At 36.6% G+C, this 10,292-nt stretch overlaps 1 pseudogene; it reads right to left on the reverse strand.

Annotated features, from left to right (window-relative positions):
• Positions 1-8,730: 8,730 nt before the first annotated feature.
• LOC122447260 lies at positions 8,731-9,477 on the reverse strand (annotated as a pseudogene).
• Between the last annotated feature and the right edge of the window lie 815 nt (positions 9,478-10,292).

Here is a 10,292-nt window from a genome sequence, read left to right on the forward strand (position 1 = left end):
CCATTTTATAGATGAGGAAGTGTGCTTTATGAGGGAAAAGGCATAGCTCAAGGTAAAAACTGGTAAGTGGAAGAGGTAGGGTTTATACTATATTCCTCTAACTCTTTTCTGTCAAATAGTATAGTTTGAGAATAAAAGAACATTAACAGTGGTCTCATCTGAGCCAAAATAAATATAGCTCATAAAATGTTAAAAAAATATATCAATAGCTCAGGTACTAAAAATGTCTGACCAGGAGAAATACATGAGTCACTAAAAAAAAAAAAACAAAAAAACTCAAAGCCAAATATGACCTTCTTTTTATATAGTCATCATATCCACAATGAGAAATGTAGGTCATTGTAGGTATTTCAGAACAGCCGTCCTTCTGAAAATGTTTGTCCTTTGGGCTGGCACCATGCTGGGCCCATCTGTTGCTTCACCCCTGGCTACAATAGGTTGGTCCAGAACTGGGCAGCTGCATCACATTTATTCCTACAGATCCCCTTCCTGGGAATTCAAGTCAGTACTGAAAAAAATGTACTTCATCTCTCCTGGGCTGAATGATCCTGTATTGTGGATAATAAGAGCATTCCACAGTGATATGTTTCACCACAAGGACTAGACAGAAAAAGAAAGCTGTTCTGCAAAGAGTGAGAAAATAATTAGTTGTAAATGTAGACCGTGTTGACAGATTCAGAGATAACACTGCAACTTTTCCAAACCCTAGTATATTATTAAACACAAAGAATTACTAAGTATTTTTCCTTCTCCTTAGGTTCTTTGAGATGCACTCATGGCCTTATAACCATTATTTTCTTATTGATTAGTTAGCCTCATTGGACTTATATTTACTGCAACATAATCAGGTATATATCAAGTATTAGGGCAGACTCTCTAGACAATGATTTCACCTTTGTTGCTTCTTATGTTCTGGTGTAGTTGTGATGTATGTCAGGACATGCTAGACCACTAGTTAAAAACCCTGAAATTATCCAAAAAATCAACATTTGGTGCTTGGTAACATTCATTTTGTCTATTTTATCTTCTTGATAGCAGTCATTCAGGATAAGATTCTAGTACTAAATATATAAAAATCTTCTATTCTGTGCCTTATTCCCCATGTAATATAGTCAATCATACTCACTCATCAGTTTTCCAATTATGTTTCCCATATTTGATTAATTTCCTTATTAATATAATAATTGGTGTTTATAAAAATTCATTTTCTTACTTTATTACTATGGCATATAATTCTTACAGCTTCTGTATCATCTTCACATTTCTGTTCAACCTCTAATCAATTTATCTTGAAAATAGGTGGCCTCAGAACGCTGACTTCATATACTTAAAAGAAGACCACAGAGAATTCATTAATTTATTCCATTTAATATTATTGTCTTATATATATAAGTGGCCTGAAGAACTATGGGCAGAGCTTCATGGCACTATATAGGAGGCAATGATCAAGACCATCCCCAAGAAAAAGAAATGCAATAATGGCAAAATGGTTGTCTGAGGAGGCCTTACAAATAGCTGAGAAAAGAAGAGAAGCAAAAGGAAAAGCAGAAAAGGGAAGATCTACCCAACTGAATGCACAGTTCCAAATAATAGCAAGGAGAGATAAGAAAGCCTCCCTAAGTGATCAACACAAGAAATTGAGGAAAACAATAGAATGGGAAAGACTAGAGATCTCTTCAAGAAAATTAGAGATACCAAGGGAACATTTCATATAAAAATGGGCACAGTAAAGGACAGAAATGATATGGACCTAACAGAAGCAGAAGATATTAAGAAGAGGTGGCAAGAATACACAGCAGAATTCATGCAAATTGCTGGGCTGGATGAAGCATAAGCTGGAATCAAGATTGCTGGGAGAAATATCAATAACCTCAGATATGCAGATAGCACCACCCTTATGGCAGAAAGTGAAGAGGAACTGAAGAGCCTCTTGATGAAAGTGAAATAGAAGAGGGATAAAGCTGGCTTAAAACTCAGCATTCAAAAAGATAAGATCCTGGCATTCATTCCCATCACTTCATGGCAAATATATGTCAAACAATGAAAACAGTGAGAGACTTTATTTTTGGGGGACTCCAAAATCACTGCAGATGGTAACTGCAGCCATGGAATTTAAAGACGCTTGCTCCTTGGAAGAAAAGCTATGCCCAACCTAGACAGCATATTAAAAAGCAGAGACATTACTTTGCCAACAAAGGTCTGTCTAGTCAAAGCTATGGTTTTCCAATAGTCATGTATGGGTGTTAAGTTTGGACCATAAGGAAAGCTGAATGCTGAAGAACTGATGCTTTTGAACTGTGGTGTTGGAGAAGACTCTTGAGAGTCCCTTGGTTTGCAAGGAGATCCAACCAGTCCCTCCTAAAGGAGATCAGTCCTGAATATTCATTGGAAGGACTGATGCTGAACCTGACCCTCCAATACTTTGGCCACCTTATGTAAAGAACTGACTTATTAGAAAAGACCCTGATGTTGGGAAAGATTAAAGGCAGGAGGAGAAGGAGACAATAGAGGATGAGATGGTTGGATGGCATCACTGACTCAATGGATATGAGTGTGAGCAAGTTCCAGCAGTTTGGTGATGGACAGCGAAGGCTGGCATGTTGCAGTCCGTGGGGTTGCAAAGAGTCAGACATAACTGAATGACTGAACTGAACTGATATTATTTTCTTATGTTCAGCATAACACTTACTTTAGTGTCTCCACCTTTAGCTTCATGTTTTGATGTAATCTACCCACCAAGAAAGAGGATTATGTTTTGAAACTGAATTTCAAATTTACTCTTGGAAATATTTTTAAAGGTCACAACATTCTTCTTACTCTAAACCCAAGATTTCTTCTCCCATAGACTATGATGAAATTCTCTCCCTTATATTGTCACTCTCAGCTTCCATGACATGGTTTCCATCAGCATCTTACACACTTCCTGACAAAGTTTATGTAAATGTATTAAGAAACTGGTTAATGGGTCCTCCCATTCTGGGTACTACTCATCACCTCCTATCTTTCTGCACCTGTTTTCACCTTATTCATTTTTTTTTTTAAGACACATTACTTGCTGTTTTGTGTCCAATTCATTTATCGCAATGTCTCTTATAATTCAATATCTGGTTTTATACTTATTATGTCTGTAAGTAGCATGTTTTCGGTGTAGTGGTAGACTGGGCAGGAAGAGATTTAGTTTATTCTATTTGGAGTCCATCTGATATTATAAGTTGCATTTTGTAAAACAGACCAGTCAGAAGATTAGTTTTGTGTAGGTTAAGAAGTCCCTTGGGAGTTACTTCATTTAGCTAGAATGTGGGAGTTGCAGAGTTAAGTATCCACCGGTAAAGATCTCTTGGCCAACTTTTGCCCAAGCTCCAACTATATAATTTCTACAAATCAAGCTTACACCTGAAGCACAAGGTCAAATTATTGTAACCATATGCATACCCCATGATGTGGCAAGTCACACCTAAATATATTTTCAACAGAAACATAGTCATATGTCAACTAAAAAAGAAAGTACTAAATGTTTATAGAAGCAGTATTCGTAACAGCCCCAAGCTTAAAACTACATAAATCCCCATTGAAAACAGAAATTATGAATAAATTATAGACTGAAATACTATACAATGAGAATAAATCATTCATTTGCTATACTTAATAATATGTATCAATTTCAAATCCAGTGCTGAGCTAAAGAAACCACAAAGAATATATATATATATATTGTCTGATTTCCTTTATATCAAGTGAAAAAATAAATATGAACAAACCTGTTAGAATCCTGGATAACAATACCTTTGGGGAATTGCATAGTGACTTCAAGATATAATGAGAAGCATTCCTGATGTGTTTCAGAAATGTTGACAATTTTCTTTTTCTTGATCTGGGTGCTGGTTACACAGGTGTACTGTTACTGAAAATTTATCACGTTGTAGAATGATATATGCATAATTCTATATGAATATTTTCTTTCAATAAAAAGTTTTAAAAATATTAGCTAATATTGAGGACCTAAAGATTATATCCACTTGAAATCTTTTCATAGGTTTTGAGTACATGTAATTAAACTATACAACACCTTAAGCTTGTTTATTTTCAATACATGCCAAATTTTCTAATTATTATCTGTGTCATATCACTGACTTCATGTAATTATTATATGTTCCAAGGAAAATATAACAGGTATTTTTCAAGAAGATTGAAATATTCCAAAAGGACTACTTTTTTCTCTCCCTAAAAGGCTCTTACTCATCTTTGAAGAACGAGCTCAGTTGTCACCTCCTCTGTGAAAGCTTATCATTTGCACCACAGGGCAGAAGCTGTTCCCTACTTTGCGAGCCACATACAGAGTTATTAACTTTGACAGCTTTTAAGGCATTGTGTTGGGATGACCTCGTCACAGTTTCAACTTCTCTACTAGATTGTGAGTTTCTCAAGGGCAAGAGCATCCCTTTATGCATTCTAGTCTCACTGGCACTTAAAAAATACATATAAAACATCTAGAAATAATTTCAACCAAAAAATGTTGGAAACTACATGGAAAAGAGGACAAAATTCCTCTGAATTAAGTTATATCAGCCAGGAACTAAGTACTTGAACTACGTGTTGCATGGTTCTTTTAGAATTACTTATATTGATTTTTCCATTGTCATCATATCTAAGAAGCAATTTTAAGAAATCTATTGCTGTGCTGCAGCAATCAAAACAACAACAACAACAAAAGTCTGGCCTCAGCCACAGCAATACTTAGGTCTTCTCTGAAAACTAATATATTTCAACTTTCTGGGTATTTTAAATCAAGTTCCTTATAGCTTCCTCTATGCATTTTCAGAAAAAAAGTATCAATTGTAATCCCTCTGCAGCAAATGTCTTTACCATATTTGTTTTATCCAAAGCATAGCCCTGTGACTGAGTCAGGAAGTAAAAACACATCTTAAATTAGCTTAACTTCACTTCAAGGGGTAAATAGCTTTCTAATTGCCAAGTGGGATTAAATGATAGTATCTGAAAGGAAAAGATAAGGGGTTCATCTTCCTGTAGAAAATGCAGAGTCAAAGGTAAATATTTAGAGAAATAAACCAATAATAATATTAATAGATAAACTCTATTGATTGTTCATTCTCTTAACATTTTGCATTATTTATTTCATTTAATTTCCTTTGCAAGACTTAAAACGTCTTAATTACAGTCTTATGATTTTTATTATTCTCATGTAACAAATCAGAAAAATTCTGGTGTGCTGCATACTTAGTTGCTTCAGTCCTGTCTGACTCTGTGACCCCATGGACTGATTTCAGCCCACCAGGATTCTCTGTCCATGGGATTTTCTAGGCAGGAATGCTGGAATGGGTTGCCATGCCCTCCTCCAGGGGATCTTCCCAACCCAGGGATTGAACCCTCAGTCTCTGGTGTCTCCTGCATTATAGGTGGATTCTTTACTGCTGAGTCACCGGGAAAAAGAAAAAAAAAAAAGTCTTGGGGAATTTAAATATCTTGCTACAAATTGTGAACATTGAGTAGTAGGGGTGGGTTTAAAATTCACCCAAATAGCATAGGACCTGAATCTTTAATGATTCTACCTGTGATGCCTTGTTTAACAATGTTCATAAAGACATGTGAAGCATCATACAAATGATTCTTCAGAATGAAAAAATAGCTCTTACAGTTCTTAATTTTAACATAATTTATTTCATTCTTGTTGAAAGTATTTATGTAAGATATCTCTAGTAACTTCCAGAAGTAGAATGGGATCATGTTCATGGATAAAAATATGCAATATACACACTAGTCACATCTATGTAAACACTTCCGGGGATAAGAGCATAATCTTTGATAATTGAGAACTTAAATAAATGAGTGTTATAATAAATATGTCAATTATTTTAAGCTCACTTTTAAGTTCAATGTAATTGCAATTAATCTTTTAATAAAAGTTTTCTTTGAGAAGATCTGTAAAGACCTGTCTAAAATCTGCACAGAAAAATATGCCCCCAAAAGTTTATTAGAATTTATTATTTATAATTACAAAAAACTAAAATGAGAAACTGTAGAAAAAAAGCCTTTCAAATAGAAAATTCCCAATGAATTTTAAAATGTTAATCTTAGAGTTTAAGTGCAAATTGTAAACATTTTTCTAAAAACAAATTTAGTAATATATAACAAACTTCATACACAAAAGTCTAGTAATTCTCCATTTAAGAGTAAGAACAAGGAAAATAATAATTTAACAAAGTGTTCTTTACAGAAATGTACATCATTACATTTATTTTATAAAATGAAAAAGTAGGATTTCAACATATGAATTCTGAATTTTGGGAGGATGCAAATATTCAGTACATAACAGATGAGAAAGTGGTGAGAGTGGTTAGAATAAAAAGATCTATTTAGTGGAGCCCTGGACATTGAGAAGAAATGAAAACAAGATGCAGTTAGATTAGGCCAGTATATGAAGAGGCTATGAAGCCAAATAGTGCAAAGTCCCCCTGTAGCTCTCAAGGTCTGAATGTTCTACCTCCTACATGGGAGAGTATCCATAAGCTTTGGATTTTTCCAGTAGGATCAGCAGTGATCCCTGGGAGGAAAGGGTGAGAGACAAGTGATTTGACTGAAAAATGCAGAGGCAAAATGTGCAAAAGCCCCAGATCAGGTATATTTGAACAGTCACTGACATGGGCTGCCTTCTTAAACATTATCGAGTTACATTTTTTTTTTTTAAATTTTAGGCAAAAGTACACTTTGAATGGTTAATATTTATTTAGGCACTGAAACCAGCACATGCTCTATTACATTTTTAGATTTTTTTTTAATTATGTATTGGAGCAAGGTTCCTGACCTGTATGCAGTGATGTATTTACTACAGAGAACTGTGCAGAAATTGCATACTATCCATCTAGACAGGTTTCTATTATACTTTGCCTATTGATAGAATATAAAAAGCTTTGAATTTGACCAGGCTGTCCATTCATTCATCTCTGAAAAAGTTAAATGACATTTTATTTTAGCTACTATATTTTAACAGCATTAAAAAGCTTATACATTAGGTAGCTTCTCAAAATGTTATTTATGCTCAATGGCATTTAGCACATAGAACAGATTCCATCTTCACATCCAGATTCACACAGAGATGTCTCATTTGAGTGCCATATGCTAAAGAACTGGTATTTTGAGACAGAAGTACTAATAACCTGAGTTTCTTAGCCACCAATATGCACTTCTTATTCTGAAAGCTTGTCTTCTTGGCCACATAATACAGTGCCAGTGAAGGCATGCCAACAATCGCCCTGTTGTGTATGAACCCTGCAGTAGAGCACCAGGTCTGTCTGATGAGGATGGCAGGCACTATTATCATATCCAGGTAAATAAAAGCCCATATTTTGAAATGCCAATGTGAGATTCAAGTCAAGGGTACAATGTATTAAGAACTGAGTTTTCAGCAATCTGGTATCCTGAATGATGTAAACAATTACAGAAATTGATGGCAAATTATACCCAGGATGAGTTCCTAGCTACTGTTGTTTAATCGCTCAGTCATGTCCAACCCTTTCGTAATCCCATGGACTGTAGCACCGCCAGGCTCCTCTTCTCTTGGGATTTCCCAGGCAAGAGTACTGGAGTGGGTTGCCATTTCCCTCTCTAGTGGATCTCCCTGACCCAGGAATCGAATCCAGGTCTCCCGCATTGCAGGCAGACTCTTTACCACTGAGCTACCAGGGAAGTCATTCCTTGCTGTGGAGACATTTTTTTTCAAATGCCGTTACTCAAATAACATAGCCATAAGATCATCCTGCAAAGTATATCAGAAGTGTGAAGTTAGGGTGACAAAGTTTGACAATAATGTTAAGCAAGACAACTTGGCAAGTTACATTAAGTATGTTTGTTCTGAGAGAAAAGCAACAAATCCTTTTTGTGCAAACATTTAGTTTTACTGTAGCAAAGCAACTTGCACACTTTTGAGCATCACCTTTCCTTTCCAGTGAAACAAAAAGAAAAATTTAACAATAAACAGAAAGTTACAATCGAGAATGTCAATTGCAAATAATATCCTACAGGTTCTACTGATTTTCCCACTGAGTGGCAGGGCTCAAGTCATAATCAGGAGAGAATTTTATGTTAAAAGTATCACCTTAAACTGCAAGTATGTCCATAAACATTACAACTAAACATGCCAAAGGAAAAGATATGTTGTCAAAATGCCCAGTTAGCCCAATCAAACATCTCAAACCCACCCTTTGCTGACCTTCTGTAACCCCATTTTTTAAAGTTTTATTTTTTTTTTTTCTAAACAAGAGAAAGTTGACAGATACAAGTTGGTAAATGCTGTCTATTCACACAGAGGCACAGTATAATGTCTGAGCCCAATATATAGAGAAAGAAAGAACAAAAGCTAAAAAATTTGTGCCCTATTACGCAGGAGCTTAGTACCCTCCAGCTTTCAGAAGAGCTAAGGGAGCAGAAGATTTTGCTTTTTCCCATAGAGGATGGTAGTGTTGATTCCATAGAGTTTTTGTAGAGATAGGAAGGATAAACATTGATTTGGAACAGAAAGGGGTGGAGATTCTTTTCCCACCCCTTGAATTGTGCTCAAAGTAATAATTTGAGAAACATGGTATAAAGAAGAAAAGGGATCTCAAAAACAGGATGACTTTGCACAAGAAGGGAAAAAAGTACTGCAAATTGCTCTCAGGAACTAGAGAAAATTTAAAAAAAAAGAAAGAAAGCAAGCCAGAATCCATTAGTGTTCTATTAGTCATCCTCTCCTTCATCTTCATCTCCTTCCTCTTTCCCTTCATCTTCATCCCATCATTCATGAATATCTTCCAATCTTTCTTCCTCTTCATCTTTTTATTCTCCTTCCCCTTCTTCATCATCTGTGTCAGGAATTAAGTAGTACTGTAATGGATTTGGCCAAATATCATCTTTGATGGCCACTCCTAACTCATCTGCACCTACATCAGAATGACCAGTAAACCAGGTGAAGAAGCTCTCTGGTTCCTCATACTGCCTCTTCCTGCTGGCTTTCTTCTGTGTTTCTTCTTGTGTGTTTAGTCAAGTCCTTTCCGATTTCCATTTGATTTCAGCGGACTTTGAAGATGAATCACCACTCTCATTCAAATGAAATTCTTTGGAGAGAATTTTACTTTTGAAGTAAGAGTTCTCATTAAAATAAAAATGTATTCTGTAACCTGATTTAATATCATCAAATTCTGCCAATCCAATTCCTATCAGGAAGCGCAGCACTCTTCTTTCTCCTCCACAAGCAGTGCAGACACTTGTAGATGGTTGGCAAATAGTGTCACCCCAAAATGTTGGGTTTTGGTGAGCAATTCTGACTGCCTCTGAAAAAAACTGGTTGGTGGAGTTTGTTATATTTCTGTTCTTTCAGACTCTCTTCACTGGCTTGTTCATTCAATCTGCCATTTGCTCCATCAATATGTTCAGTTGCTTCTTGTTGTTCTTTTCTTCCTTCAGCAAGTTTGGAGAAGCAGACATTTACTCTGATCAAGAGGAAGGAGTCAGTCTCAGTTTATCTGGTTTCTTTACTTAATGTGGAAATGAAGACTGGTGTTTGGGAAATGTGCTGTGGGGAAAGCCAAAAATCAAACCGAGGGAAAACCCATGCACAAGGAGCTCTGAGACCTTATATTACTTCATTTCAACTCTCATAACAGTTCTTTGAGGCAGGTACACATTTTTCTCTCCATGGTAATTACTGAAAGTGAGAGTGTTAGTCGCTCAGTGTGACCAGCTCTTTGCGACTCCGTGGATTATAGCCCACCAGGCTTCTCTGTCCATGGAATTCTCCAGGCAAGAACACTGAAGTGGGTTGCCGTTCTCTTCTCCAGGGGATCTTCCTGACCCAGGGATCGAACTAGGGTCTCCTACATTGCAGGTGGATTCTTTACTGCCTGAGCCACCAGGGAAGCCCAAAGTGAAAGTGAAAGTTGCTCAATTGTGTCAGACTCATTGTGACCCCATGGAGTCCATAGAATTCTCCAGGCCAGAATGCTGGAGTGGGTAGCTTTCCTCTTATTCAGGGGATGTTCCCAACCCAGTGATCAAACCCAGGTCTCCCACATGGCAGGAGGGTTCTTTACCAGCTGTGCCACAAGGGTAGCCCAAGAATACTGGAGTGAGGTAGCCTATCCCTTCTCTGGCGGATCTTCGTGACCCAGAAATCTAACCGGGCTCTCCTGCATTGCAGGTGGATTCTTTACCAACTGAGCTATCAGGGAAGCCTAATTCGTAGACAGGCATTTATTTAGAGAGCCTGAAGAACTCAAACACATCTCACAGTTAGAGGACAA

This window comes from Cervus canadensis, chromosome 9 (assembly GCF_019320065.1).
Source record: "Cervus canadensis isolate Bull #8, Minnesota chromosome 9, ASM1932006v1, whole genome shotgun sequence".
Taxonomy (NCBI): domain Eukaryota; kingdom Metazoa; phylum Chordata; class Mammalia; order Artiodactyla; family Cervidae; genus Cervus; species Cervus canadensis.